Source organism: Protopterus annectens, chromosome 3.part1 (assembly GCF_019279795.1).
Source record: "Protopterus annectens isolate FY-2018-M chromosome 3.part1, PAN1.0, whole genome shotgun sequence".
NCBI lineage: Eukaryota > Metazoa > Chordata > Ceratodontiformes > Protopteridae > Protopterus > Protopterus annectens.
The window spans coordinates 1,397,361,735-1,397,375,857 of record NC_056732.1 but is presented as its reverse complement, the minus strand read 5'-3'; positions in this window follow the sequence as shown (position 1 = coordinate 1,397,375,857).

Genomic DNA, 14,123 nt, shown 5'->3' with positions numbered 1-14,123 from the left:
TCCTGTAATTGTGTTGTGTTAGAAGCAGAGGCCATAGGGGCAGAGGCCACGGTTTGGTCTGAGTTATGCTCAACAGCAATGGGTACCAGTGCTGCCTTGGCCAGTCTGGAGCTATCAAAATGCCTGTTGGTTGTTCTGCTTTGATCTTCAGTATCACCTTGGTCAGCAGTGGTAGAGGAGGAAATGCATAAATTGTTAGGGGCTTCCAGCTGAAGGAGAGAGCATCCGTTTTCCAGGCTAGAGGATGGTGGGTCCTTGTACAGAACTTTTCCAGGTGATGATTCATGCGAGAAGCAAAGAGATCTATGTCCGGTCTTCCCCATGTCCTTGTTATTTGTGAGAAAATGTGAGGATGCAGCATCCATTCATGTGGATACAAGAAATTTCTGCTCAGCTTGTCCGCCAGTACATTGTCCTTGCCTGGCACAAACTGGGATTGCAGATGTATCTTCAGACTTAGGGATTTTTCACAGAGAATCATTGTTAGTCTGCAGAGGGGATAAGAATGAGTGCCTCCCTGCTTGTTTATATACCACATAACAGTGGTGTTGTCTGTCCTTATTAGCAAATGTCCTTGTTGAAGTGATTTTTCGAAAGTCTCGATTGCATGCATCACTGCCAACATCTCTTTTTGGTTTATGCGCAGATGCCTTTCCCTTGGTGTCCATTGACCTTGAATGCATCTGCCCTCCATGTGCACCCCCCATCCATGGTCTGAGGCGTCTGTTGTAATCATTTGACCCGCTTGAGGTTTGATGAAAGACATGCCTTTGTTTAACTGACTTGCTTGAGCCCACCACAAAAATTCTCTTTGCAGACATGGAATGAGTGGGATTACGTCCTCTAGGCTTTGGCTGTGTTGGGACCATAAGCTTTTTAAGTACCATTGCAGTTTTCTCATATGAAGTCTTGCCAAAGGTATCAGAAGAATGCAAGATGCCATGAACCCCAGGGCCTGCAGGATTTTCCTTGCAGTCAGCTGGGAGAGCTTTGCTAGGCCTTTGAAGTACTCTGGTAACTGCTGTTGTTGTTCCTCTGTGAGATAAGCCATCTGTGTTTTTGTGTCCAGTTTGGCTCCTAGGAAAATAATCTGTTGGGATGGCAGAAGTCTTGATTTCTGAATGTTGACTGTGTATCCCAAGGCCTGTAGTAATTGAATGACATAGTCCAAGTTTGCTATCAAGGTTTGCTTGTTGTCTGCTTGTATGAGGCAGTCGTCTAGGTAGGGGTATATTTGAATTCCCTGGAGTCTGCAGTGTGCCACTACTGATGCCAGGCATTTCGTGAACACTCTGGGTGCAGTAGATAAGCCAAACGGCAATGCTGAGAATTGATAATGCTCTGTCCCTGCAAGAAATCTGAGGTATCTTCTGCAGCTTGGTCTGATTGGGACATGCAGGTATGCCTCCTTGAGGTCCAGAGTGACCAGCCAAGACCCCTTGCCCAGCATGAGAAGGAGTTGCTGCAACGTCAGCATTTTGAACTTTGGCACAATGAGATAAGTATTTAGAGTAGACAAGTCCAGTATAGGTCTCCATTTGTTTTCCTTTCTTGGAACAAGGAACAGTCTTGAATAAAATCCCTGGCCTTGTTCCTGTGGAGGGACCTTTTCTATTGCTTTTATATTTAACAGCTTTGAAACTTGAATGAGTGCCTCTGCCCTTTGATGAAGTGGCAGGTTTGGCATGCCTTGTCTTATTGGTAAAGTATGGAAGTGGAATCTGCAACCTTTGTCTATTAAATCCAGAATCCAGTTGTCCTTGGTTAAGATATGCCAGTTTTTTGAGAATAAGGATAATTTTCCGCCCAAAGGTGCTTCTCTTTGAGCCTTTGTAGACGGTATGAAAGTCAAGTTATTGCGGTTGTCCTTGTGGTGCAGCTGGACTGCCTGCGCCACTTCTTTGATTTGGTGGTTGCCATTGGCGGCCCCTGTAGGAGCCTCGGTATTGCCCTCTACCTCGGGCACGCCTGTTTTTTCCCCTTTGAAACTTGTCAGTGTCTGGAAAGGACCAATTCTTTGAAGGCCAGTTCCTGCTGAATCTGGGTGGCTGAACCTGGAGGAAATCTTTGACTGTCTGTACTGATTTAGCTTTTTCCTCAATGGACTTCAACACATCTTGTGCATTAGCACCAAAAAGCTTCTGTTTTTCCAGAGGTGCATCAAGTAACTTTACTTTAACATGGTCTGGCAGTGGCTGTTCTTTTAACCAAGCATGTCTACATACAACAGCCCCAGTCATAGCTGCCCTACATGAAGCCTCCAATGCATCATAACCACACTGAAGAAAATGATTGTTAACCTGCTGAGTGTTATGTACTAGATCCTGCAATGCCTTTCTATCAATAGGCTCAGGAGAGGCTAGCTTTTTCTGCAAATCATCCAGTAAAAAATCCTGGTACTGAAACATATGAAAAAGGCAGTTAAGGGACCTCATGGCCAGGGTGGTAGAGGTATAAACTTTTTTACCCCATCTCTCCAGGGACCTAGCATCCCTATCCGCTGGCAGTGGATTCTTGGCTGTGGAAGTAGCCACTCCCTTGGGGCCCTGTGAAATGAAAGAGATGTTTGTGGGTGTCAGGGACCCTATAATATCTGTCTGGCTTGACAGGAGCAGGAGGGAGAAAATCAGGGTTAGCACTGGAGTCTGAGAAAACATCATCCAGGACATCCATAACTGGAGGGATAGCTAAAGGTCTGTGCTGGGGTAGCTTGAGGAAGGTACGTAGCCTTTTCCTGGAATCAGAGAATTCCTGACCCTGCCATTTAAAATGCTCCCTCATAGAGTGTAGGACTTCACCAAACGAAAAATCCTCTGGAGGAGAGGCAGAGGGAATTGATTCCTCAGCATCAGAGTCCTCATAGGCCTGGAAGGATTCTTATTGGGTATCTGAATGCTCAGAATCCCCAGAGGCTTCATCTGAAGAGAGGTTGTCGGCCTGCTCAGTTCTGGGCCTTTTCTCTGCAGGTGGCTGAGAACCTCTGTCTGGATGAGGCTGAGACCCCCTGATAAGAGAAATAAGATCTGCAGGAAGAGACATGATCTGTTTACCAGAAGAAGGGGCCTGGGCAGTAGGTTTAGGATAGGCCTTGGCCTGGCTGGCGGCCTTAGCACGTGCAAAGGCCTTGATGGACATGGATACAGGAGGCCTAGCTGCCCCACGTGCAGGAGTAACCTTGTCCACAGGAATGGTGTCGGGTAGATCCAGAACTTCGGTTTCTGGTGGAAAATCAACAACCGGCACCGGTGTAGACTCCAAGACCGAAGGACGAGTTAACGCTGCGTCGTCGGCATGGAGCGGTTGAAATACCGCTTCCGAAGGGACCGAAGCACTCGCGGAGGGTTTAGGAGGAGTATCGGTGGAGGACGCGGGCCGAGGATGTCGGTCCCGGTCCTTTCGTTTTTTGGAAGATTGAGTAGTCGGTTGTTCCGACGGCATGATATAAGCGAAAGATTCGCCGAAAAAGTCTTCGGCAAATTCTGCCCGGTGCCTGAGAGTGCGCTTATTAAAGCAAGTACAGGCAGCACAGGCCAAGACATCGTGGTCTGGGCCCAGGCAAGGTAGGCAATAAGAATGGAAGTCCTTATGAGGTATTTGTTTACAAGACAAACAATTATTAACTTTCTCAATTTGTTCTGACATCGGCTGAGGCAAGAAAAAATGTTCCCCAATGGGGTACTTAGCTTTTAGATGACTTTGGTACTGAAAACACAGGAGCTGACCGACCGGCACTTGCGAACTGCTTCTGCTTCGGGCACCGCGCGGCAAGAAAGACTGAAGAAGATGGCGTCGGCCAATGCCTTTATACTCCAGCCGTTCTGACGTCGGAGAGGAGGCGACACCAGCCGACGCCGGACCCAGACTTTGGAATCCGGCCGACCGAGGGCTGCCTGAGGCAGGACAACCCATATGTTATGACTGCAGTTGCATTCTTGAAGGACATCTTGATTAAAAGTAAACTGGAAACAATTTTAGCCATAAATGAGGAATTTGTTCTTAATATAACCCTATCACTATGGAATATCAAACACGGTTAACCCATCATAAAGAGCATGCAACTCAAATAACACTCTAGCAGATGTCAGAGCAATAATTAAAACAAGAATTTTGAGTAGGGAATCATAAATCAACCTGATGAGTTGGTTCAAAAGAAGACCGCGTTAACTTTTCCAGCACAAAGTTAAGATCCTAAATAGGCTCCACTTGTTTCTTTGGTGGTCATAAATGTAAAAACCTTTCAAAAACAGTTTGATCAAAGACTGAGAAAATTTTTTTTAAATATATTATTGAAATTCCAAAGGTGATACACTTTGCACAAAAGAAAGACAGACACTTCTGCTTACAAGACACCTTCCCATGTCCAAAACTGCTCAACTAGACTTACAGAACATAACTAAGGTGGATAAGTCTATTGTGGTGGGGAAGATCTTCTTTGGCAAATCGGCAAGTACATTGCAACTTAAGCGAAAACAATTCAATTTCCCTGCATGTACTCCTCCAGCCTTGTACAGTGGTATATTTCTGATCTGATCAGAATTTATTCTCTATAGGTTTGAAAAATGAAGCTTGACACTAATTCAGATGCACTCTAGCTGCAATCATACCATTCATATCTGTCAGTAACCATTTAAATAAAATTCTATTAAGCAAGCGCAGCACTCAAAATACTATATGTATATTTCAATAACTTATGGAAAGAAGAAAAAAATGCCCATCTTATGCCATGGACTAGAGCTATATATTACTTGCCCTATGGTCTGGATCATGGTTGAAAAGGATCCTTTCTTCATTTCCTATCAACAATACATAGACTGGTATCTACACACATGCATACATAGTCATGAAGAAAAAGAAAATGAGGGTATGACATTCCAAAAGAAATACAATTATTCCAAATAAGCACCACCTTAATACTTAAGGTGAAGTGTTCAGGGAAATGCAACAGATTATTTCTTTTTTCAGATTCAAGCTGTATGGAATTCCCGTGAAAGAAAGTCAGCAGCTAGGGTACCCCAGAATGTAAGAGATAGTCAAATAGGATTTGCAATTTAGCCAGCCACAAATCAAAATGGGCAAGAAAGTTGTTCTTACAAGATATCAAAGTCTGTGCTCCTATGTATGTACACTTTTTACTGAAGGACAGTGTCCTTCTCATACCAAAAGTAAAATATATCCCCTTCTTTGTGCAACAGCCTGTAAAAATGAAATAAGACCCTAAGCATAGTATTATACAAATATGAGATTTTCCATCTTGCTTACAATTTTTTTGTTATACGCCATCTATTCCATGTATTTCTCCCGAGTGTGATTTTCTACAAGAACTTCTTCACATTACCTGTAACCACTCCCACCCCCCTCCTCCAATATTGTCTCAGCAAAGTTTCTTTTTTAAACCCCTGGAGCCATCTTGGCTTACTCACAGCAGCTGCCAATTCCCTTCAGATTGTGGTGTATCTCATTGCAAGTGTTTGAGCTTTATTTTTTACACTGCACCCAAGGTCTCTACAAACTCAATTGTTCTATTGCTTTGTTACTCTCAGCATGGCTACTGTTGCAGAACTGGTTTCCTATTTATAAAAGTTGTAGACAAAATGTTACAATGTATCAATTTCCAGCCTGACTTGGTGCTTAGTGCTGCTAGCACCTACAGATGCTATAGTATCAAACTGGGTTGCTACTCCTCATCCCTTCTGTTTAGTAAATACATTTTAGTTACAATAGATGCTAAGCAGTGTGACTGTGTGTTCTGTGATTCAGTTTGAAGGAAAGCAATAAGTTAAATACAAAACACCATATTACAGCTAAAGTCCTGTTTTGCTGCCAAGTCAGAGCGATCCTTAATTGTTTTAACTGCTGTACCATGAGAAATATTATAGCAATGTAGATATGTAAATGTCTGTGTTGCGATATTTAAGTACTGTTGTATACAATTGTTGATAGCTTACTACTGCTATATCTGTGATAGAACTGTCTCTTTAAATTCATGGGCTACCTAAATTATCTGGTATATATCACCAAGTAAGTTTTTTTTTTATGTTAAGGGCTTCATATGCGAATGCATAACAGTTGCCTGAGCCTTTTTTTACTAAACATTTTGTACCTGTGTAAATAGTGTAACGTGCTGCTACTCTTAAACCCAATACCCTTCCTGCCTGGGTGATAATATACTATTTCAGTTACTTTTTACAACACTTCTCTCTCATTCCCCTTTCAGAGACCTTAACGTAATTATTGTTTTTGCCTCCATCTTTTCATTTAGTGACCACTGTCTCTGCAAACGGGTTCTCTCTCAGCCCCCCACTTGCTGAATCCTTGGCCATTGGCCGCATCTGCAGTGGAAAAACCAGCCATAAGGACTCAAGGGCTTTGGAAAGAAGATAGGTTACTGTAGGTGTCTAGCTACATTCCCCTCTTAGCCTGCTACTGTAGAAAGTACCTGGTCTAAAGCAGAAATAACTGGCTATACCCACACGGCTAGGGACAGCAGCTGCACCCCCACCCCAACCCCCATCTGCTGTAAATACATTCCCCAGTTAACTTTTTCTTTTTAGTTATCAGTAAACCAAGATAAGGCTCTAGGCAAAAAAAGGTAACCCAGCAGATACAATAGAATTGCCCACTTGTAAAATAGAGGCAAAAAGCTACTTAAACTGCCACTTTTTGTCTGCTTCAAACTAGGTATCTGCCCACAAAGGACACAGCTGAAATCAGGTCTATAGATTGTTAGGAGTTACTAGAATCTAGTAGGGAAAAACAATTTGGCTATTCGGACACTTACCCTACAATCTTTAGCCGGGGGGGGGGGGTTCTAGCCACTCCGTTCGCCACTCTCACTTCACTCCCCACCCGACCCCAGTACCTCTACATTTATTCTTAGCCTTAACCCCACCCCTAATTGCCAGCAATTAGGCTACACCACTACTCACCCCCTTCCCCTATATCCAACACAATCATGCTACTACCTAATATAATAATCCTAACCTGCGTAGTTCTAGCTCACATTGCATCCTACCAAGACCCCACAGTAACATGCCCCAACAACTTCCACTGTACTATCTCAATACCCTCCCTCAAACATTTACACTACGACTACACAACCCCTGCCACCAAAACCATCCTCCCAATACACACACTCCATTACCAAACACTTACACAAACAAAAATAAAATATCCCTAAGATACCATAAGCAATTTACTATGTATATAAAACATATCCTAAACACCCTCTATAAACTAGCCCTCGCTGGAGACATCCATCTAAACCCTGGTCCTCCCAAATCCAACCCAACCACAAACCCTAGTCCAACTAACCCCCCCCACAACTCAACTCCTAGCCAACAAGAAAACAATAGACCTACATATAATGTCCCTAAACATCAGAAGCATATGCAGTAAAATCCAAGAACTACACGCCAGCGTAAGTATATTTCCCAGATATTCTCTTCCTAACTGAAGCCTGGCTCAAACCTCACATCAAAAGTGAGGAAATACTTCCACCTGAATACAACAGCCTTTGCATAGACAGATTGTCCAAAAAAGGAGGTGGTGTAGCATTGATATTTAAACGCCACCTCAATATTCAACTCCTGAACTCATCTGCCCCTCACCACAACAATGAAGAAAGTACAGTTGTGTACACTTACCATAAATGTAGAGTGTATTCACTGTTACAGTCATTACATTTGGGTAATCTGCTGGCAGGTTGCACTCAGTCGGCCTAAATTCCAAAGTCTTGGGTCCTGCGTTGGTTGCTGTCTTCTCTTCCATGACATCAGGTCATCAGGGGTATAAAACATGCAGCTGACGCCATTTTCTTTAGTTTTTCTTGCCCCCGATGTCAGGTGCCCCCAAAAAGGTAGCAATATTAGAAATATATATATATATATATATATATATATATATATATATACACATATATACATACATACATGCATCAATATAAACTTTACCTTCATCTACAAGCAAATATACCACATAGGCTGTAGAAGATAGAGAAGGAAAGATAAACTTTAGAATGACAGAGGGATGGCGGGAGGGTAACCTGGACTGCAACAGTGAATACACTCGAACATCTACATCTATGGTAAGTGTACACAACTGTACTATGTTCTTTGTGTTTCACTGTTGCAGTCATTACATTTGGGTAGAATCCCAAAGCTATGGTTGGGAGGCTGGAGCTAAACAGCATTAGGTGCAGCTATAAGGCCCTGCAGCACTGCAGTGGCAAAGCCTGCCCTGGACTTAGAGTAGAGAGCAAATGGTAATGCTTTGTAAAGGTGTGAACAGAACTCCAAGTAGCACCCTCTAGAATGTCTTTGGTTGGTACATCTCTGAGAAAGGCTGCTGAAGTAGCTGCAGCTCTGGTGGAATGAGACCCAATGCCCTTGGGCACAGATTTACCATGGTGTAAGTAGCAGAAACAGATGCAGTGGCTTATCAACTTTGAAATTGTCTGCTTTGAAATAGCCTTTCCTTCTGATCCTGCAGCATATGACACTAATAATTGCTCCATTTTTCTTAGAGCTTTAGTCCTGCTCAAGTAGAATCTTAGCTGTCTGTGTACGTCCAAAGAATGCAGAATTCTCTCCCCTTTGTTCTGCGGATTTGGATAAAAGGTTGGCAGATGAATTGTTTGGTTAAGGGCCATACTTGAAACCACCTTAGGCATAAAAGTAGGATTTGTCCTCAGAGACACCACGTCTGGGTAAACAATGATAAAAGGCTCTACAGCCATGAGGGCCTGTAGCTCTGAAACTCTTCTTTCTGAAGTAATTGCTAGTAGCAGAGCTGTCTTCCATGCTAAGAACTTTATATCAGCGGTAGCAGCTGGTTCAAATGGAGGCAGGGTGAGCTTTTCCAACACATAACTGAGGTCCCATGCAGGTAATGGTGATCTTCTAGGGGGCCTTACATTTTTGGCTCCTCTAAGATACTGCTTTTGTAAAGGATGAGAAAAGATTGGTGGCTCTGTATTGTAATGAGCCGAAATGGCAGAGGCATGGATTTTGATTGATGAGAAAGATAGGCATTTGTCAAGCATCTGTTAAGTATTGTAATATCTGAGGAATATTTGGTTCTGCTGTATCAGTTCCTTGTGCTCGATTCCAAGCACAGAATCTCTTCTATTTGTCAGCATAAGACTTTCTAGTACTAGGCCTTCTGGCTTCCAAAATGACATCCATCACAACTTTACTGAGAGGTGTCGTTTGTATGACTACATGATTAGCCAAGCTGCGAGGTTCAGAGTCTGTAGTTGATTGTGCAGGATCTGATTGTTTTGCTGGGGCAGTAGTTGTGGTCTTTGAGGCAAGGTCCAAGCTGGGTATTGAGACAAGTTCCTTAGGATTGGGTACCAGTATTAGCGGGGTCAGTCTGGGGCAATTAATGTCATCTTTGGCTTCTCTTGCCTGACTTTTAGGAGGACCTTGGGTAGAAGAGGCAGAGGAGGAAAGGCGTAAACTGATAGGTTTTTCCAACTGAAGGATAGGGTGTCCCCTTTCCATGCTTGTCTGTGATAAGTCCTTTTGCAGAATCTTTTCAATTGATAATTTTGAGGAGAGGCAAATAGATCTATGTCTGGGTTCCCCCATTTCTCTGTTATCATGCTGAAGACTTGTGGATTTAGTTTCCACTTGTGAAGGTCCATAAGGTTTCTGCTTAAATTGTCTGCCAGACTGTTTTGTTTTCCAGGCAGGAATTGAGCTTGAAGATGTATTTGGTAGGTCAAAGCTGTGTCCCACAGTGACATGGCTGATCTGCAAAGGGGGTATGAGTGTGTGCCCCTTGCTTGTTTATATACCACATGACTGTGGTGTTATCCGTCTTTATTAGTTGTCCTGGATGAAGTAAGTCCTTGAAGGCTGTCAGGGCATTTTGAACAGCTAGCATCTCTTTCTGGTTATGTAGATGCATTTGTTTTGGTGCCCATATGCCCTGAATGCATCTTCCTGCCATGTGGGGCCCCCAGGCATAATCTGATGTCTGTTGTTAAGGTTTGGCTGGCAGGGGGTAGAGTGAAGGGCCGTCCCATGTTTTGGTGACAGGCCTTTGCCCACCACAGAAACTCCTGTTGCAGGCAGGGAATGAGAGGAATCATTGTTTCCAGACTGTGTGAATGTTGACTCCATAAACTTTTTAGGTACCACTGAAGTTTCCTCATACGCAGTCTTGCATATGGAATTAGTAAGATGCAGGATGTCAGGAAGCCCACAGCCTGCAGAATTTGTCTTGCAGAAGACTGTGTTTTTGTTGCCATCAGTTTGAAGTAAGTAGTCAGTTGCCTTTGTCTGGCATGAGGTAAGCCATCTGGGCAGTTGTATTCAAGCTTGCACCCAGGAATGTTATCTTTTGAGAGGGTACCAGTTGTGATTTATTTTTGTTTATTGTGTACCCTAGGCATGTTAGAAGCCTTTTCACAAATGCCAGGTGTTGTAGAAGAGTGTCCTTGTTCTCTGCTTGAATGAGACAGTCGTCCAAGGATATATTTGTATACTTCTTTGTCTGCAAAATGCAATTACTGGTGCCAGGCATTTTGTAAAGACCCTGGGCGCAGTAGATAAGCCAAAGGGCAGTGCAGAGAATTGGTAATGCATTAATCCAGCCTTGAATCTGAGGTATCTTCTGCACGACTGTCTTATTTGGACATGCAGGTATGCCTCTTTTAGGTCTAAAGTCACCAGCCAAGCATTCTTGCCCAGCATAGGCAGAAGCTGCTGCAAAGTGAGCATTTTGAATTTTGAAATGTCCAGGTATGTGTTCAAAATCGATAAATCCAGTATTAGCCGCCAGGCCTTGTCCTTTCTGAGTACAAAGAACAGTCTTGAGTAAAAACCTTGTCCTTTTTCCTGTTCTGGTACTGTCTGAATGGCCCCCATATCCATGAGGGACATAACCTGTTTCTGTGCCTCTGCCCATTGATTTTTTGGCAGATCTGGCCAACCATTTGACATTGAGAGTGTGGAAATGGAATCTGTATCCCTGTGATACGATGTTTAGTACCCACTTGTCCTGTATTAACTGCCAATTTTCAGCAAAAAGTGCTAATTTTCCCCCTATGGGTGCTGCCAAAAGATAAGTGCTTGGTGTAGGCAGAGGGAAGTCATTGGGATTGTTTTCTGTTGGCTTGCACTTTATCTCCTCCAGATTTGGAGGTGGATGCGCCCCATTGCTTTGACCTGTAGGAGTCTTGCGCCTGGTATCTGGAACCCTTAGGGCATCTGGATTTGCCCCTTTGAGCTCTGTCTGACACAGGAAAGGACCAATTTTTTGTAGACCAGTGTCTACTGAATCTTGATGGCTGCACTTGTAAGAAGTCTTTAACAGTTTGCATAGACTTAGCTTTGTCTTCCATTTTCTTTAAAAACTCTTCTGCCTTAATACCAGAGAATCATGCTGTAAAGGTGCATCTAGCAATTTAGCTTCAACATGAACAGGCAAATTTTGTTCCTTTAACCAGGCATGCCTCCTAATCACAGATCCAGTAATTGCAGCCCTGCAGGAGGCCTCTAAAGAACCAAAACCACATTGCAAAGTATGCTTTCCAACTTGTTCAGCTGCATGCAATAATTCCAGCATTTTTTTATTTTCTGCACATTCTGAAATCAACATCATTTTCTGTTTCAGCAATCCCATAACATGTTGGTACTTAAGCATATGAAATTGACAGTTTAAGGCCCTGATTACCAAGGTTGCAGATGTATAAACCTTTTTCCCCCCCATCTGTCCAGTGCCCTTGAATCTCTGTCAGAGGGGGTGGGTTTTTTTGCTGTTGAGGTCTTAACTCCCTTTGGACCCTGTAATATCTGTCAGGCTTACTGGGAGCCGGAGGTAAGTAGTCAGGGGTCAAGCTTGACTCCGAAAACACATCATTCACAAGGTCTAAAACAGGGGGAATGGCTAAAGGCTTGTGCTTAGGGAGAAGAAGGAAATCCCGGAGCCTCTTTTTTGATTCTGAGAAGTCTTGACTCTCCCAGTGAAAATGCTCCCTCAAAGTATGCAAGGTTTCTCCAAATGAATAATCCTCAGGAGATGCAGATGGAATAGACTCCTCAGCATCAGAATCCTCATAGGGAGGTATAGATAATTCCTGATCAGAAGAGGAATCAGAAGAAACAGAAACGTGATCTGAAGATTCATAATCAGTGTCTTGCCTAGGCCTCTTATCTGAAGGGGGGTGGGTACCCCTGATCAAGGTAATAAGGTCTTCAGCCATTTTGATCATCTGTTTTTTTAAGCATAGAGGCCTGTGCACGTGGCTCATGCGTCAGTTTTTTAGTTTTAGAAGTTGCTTTTGTCTTTGGTTTTGCAGCTGTCATCGGTTTGATGTACAAATGTTGAGGTCTGAAAACACCCTCAGAAGCCGGTGCCTGCTCAGCGGCTCCGGACCCATCCACGGGAGATGCATCCATCGGTCCAATACCTGGAATATCTTGTGGGATGCCAGACTCCACTTGGGTGTCAGTAGAGGCCTGCGACTCGAAGGTAGTGGGTATCAGGTGCTGCAAAGGCACCTCACTGAGTACCGGCAAACCGGTGACTGGCTTAGGAGAAGCTTCGTCGTCGGTTTTGGATCTAGACTGCCCTTTTCTGTCCTTTTCTTTGGATTTATGATGTACTCCGGTAGTCAGATTGCTATCCGACGACATTTCTGGGTAGTTAAATCAGTTTCCAAAATACTTTGATGCAAAAATAAATTGACGCTTAATAGTGCGTTGGTTAAATCTAGCACAAAACTGACAGCCAGGCACGCTGTGATCAGGGTCTAGGCAAGGAATACAGTATAAATGGAAATCCTTATGAGGTATTTGCTTCCCACAAGTAATAACAATTATTAACTTTTTCTGACTTCGGTAAAAAAGCAAGAAAAATGTTTCCCCAACAGGGTACTTAGCTTTAGTGAAGACTTCAGTTCTGAAACTCAAACTCGAATATTTCAGTAGTCGGCCGACCGGCACTTGCGAAATGCTTCTGCTTCGGGCACCGCATGGCAAGAAACTAAAGAAAATGGTGTCTGCTGCATGTTTTATACCCCTGATGACCTGACGTCATGGAAGAGAAGACAGCAACCGACGCAGGATCCAAGACTTTGGAATTCAGGCCGACTGAGGGAAACTTGCCAGCAGATTACCCAAATGTAATGACTGCAACAGTGAAACACGAAGAACATATCCTTTATGCCAAATCTCAAACTAAACCCACACAAAACAATCAATATCATAGGATGCTACTTCCCAACAGGGCAAAATATCACACCCCTAGAAAATCTCCTGAGCTGGGCTACTCTATCTCTACCCCAGGAAACCATCATTCTCGGTGACTTTAACATCAACTGGCTATCCAGTAATAACAGTCTCCCAACCATTCACCTTAATCTCCATGGGTTCACTCAACTCATTCAATCCCCTACCCGAATTAACAAAAACCTTAACAATCATACCTTACTTGACTGGATCCTAGTCAACAAAGTCCCTCACGCTTACCTAGCAGGCTGCTTACCCGACAGTCTTAGTGACCACTCCCCTACTTTCCTAAATTAGCACCACATAAACAGTCTGAAGCCCATTATCCACAAGCAAATATGGAACAAGTCCAACTTCAACCCCAACTCCATCTCCTCCCTGCAAAAAATTAACTGGTCACCACTAAAATACCTCAACCTAGATGAGGCTGTCCACTTCAACAGTACCTTCCTCTCCATCCTAAACACCCATGCTCCTGTAAAAACTGCCAAAGTCAGATCCAGGCGTGCCCCATGGTTACAAAAGACCACCAGAACCCTAATGAAATCCAGAGATAAGGCCTGGGAGCACTGACGACTAACAAAAAATAACTCAGATAAGCAATCATTCCTTGAACTGCGCAATAAAGCCAAAAAGCATATAAAATTAGACAAACCCCTCTACTATAAATCCACCCTAAACTCTACCAACCACAACCTAAGCAATTCTGGTCATTAACAATATCCTCCACCTAGGGAAGGTTGATATCCCCCAGCCGTCCATTCCCCCCTCCTCCAGCAGTATTGCTGAATCCTTCAACAAACACTTCACTGAAACTATAACATCTCTAAACAAACACTTCCCTACAACAGCACCCCATCTCCTAACCCTAAATCCTCCACTCCT